Source organism: Corvus kubaryi, unplaced genomic scaffold (genome assembly GCF_017639235.1).
Source record: "Corvus kubaryi isolate FWS band 111438036 unplaced genomic scaffold, C.kubaryi_AGA036_p1.0 split1-37355, whole genome shotgun sequence".
In the NCBI taxonomy this organism is placed as follows: Eukaryota; Metazoa; Chordata; class Aves; order Passeriformes; family Corvidae; genus Corvus; species Corvus kubaryi.
The window spans coordinates 2,346,535-2,347,187 of record NW_024582078.1 but is presented as its reverse complement, the minus strand read 5'-3'; the positions used below and the strand labels follow the sequence as shown (position 1 = coordinate 2,347,187).

Below are 653 nucleotides of genomic sequence, written 5' to 3'. Positions count from 1 at the left end.
CCCCCCCCCCCCCCATGCTCTAGGGACCCACGCCAAGCCCCCTTCCCCCATCCCACCTGCTGCACTGGGACGGAGCGGGGCGGGTGAAATCCCCGCTGCCAGCGCCCCACCCGCCCCGGCAGAGCGGTGGCAGCGATGCTCCCACCCACCCGCGCCCGCCGCCCCTACAAAGAACCCCCTCCGAGACCGCCCCACGCCACTCCCGTGTGTGTCCCCCCCCCTCGCCCAGCACCTCAACCCCCCGCGGGACCCCCGTGTGCGGCGCTGCCGGGGTCCCCCCGCTCACTCACCGGCTCCGGTCCCACGGCGCCCGGCTGGCGGCGGAGCCCCCGCGACTGGCCATGGGATGGAGGGGGAACGGTCCCGGAGCTAGCGGGAGAAAATGCTTGTCATGGCAACCCCCCGTGCCGTGCGGGGCCGTGCGGGGCCGGGCCGGCGAGGGAGGGGACGGCGGGCAAGGAGGGGGAGGGCTCGTCCCAGCCCGCCGGGGGAGGGGCTCCCTTAAGGTGGCTGCACGCCCCGACGGCTGCTTAAGGGGGACGGCGAAAGGAACGGGGTGAACCTCCCAGCGCGGGAGGAGAACCCCAAAACAGGGGCAGGACCCCACGGGCAGAGTGGGGGGTGCACGCCTGAAAAGGGTGGGGACACCCGCG

At 74.9% G+C, this 653-nt stretch overlaps 1 protein-coding gene across 1 annotated transcript in view; it reads right to left on the bottom strand.

Annotated features, from left to right (window-relative positions):
- The window catches only part of ATP2B4 (ATPase plasma membrane Ca2+ transporting 4), a 42,864-nt gene extending 42,416 nt beyond the window's left edge, over positions 1-448 (bottom strand). The window contains exon 1 of the mRNA XM_042013722.1: positions 291-448. The gene's annotated coding sequence lies outside the window, so the exon portion shown is untranslated. The remainder of the gene's footprint in view (positions 1-290) is intronic.
- Between the last annotated feature and the right edge of the window lie 205 nt (positions 449-653).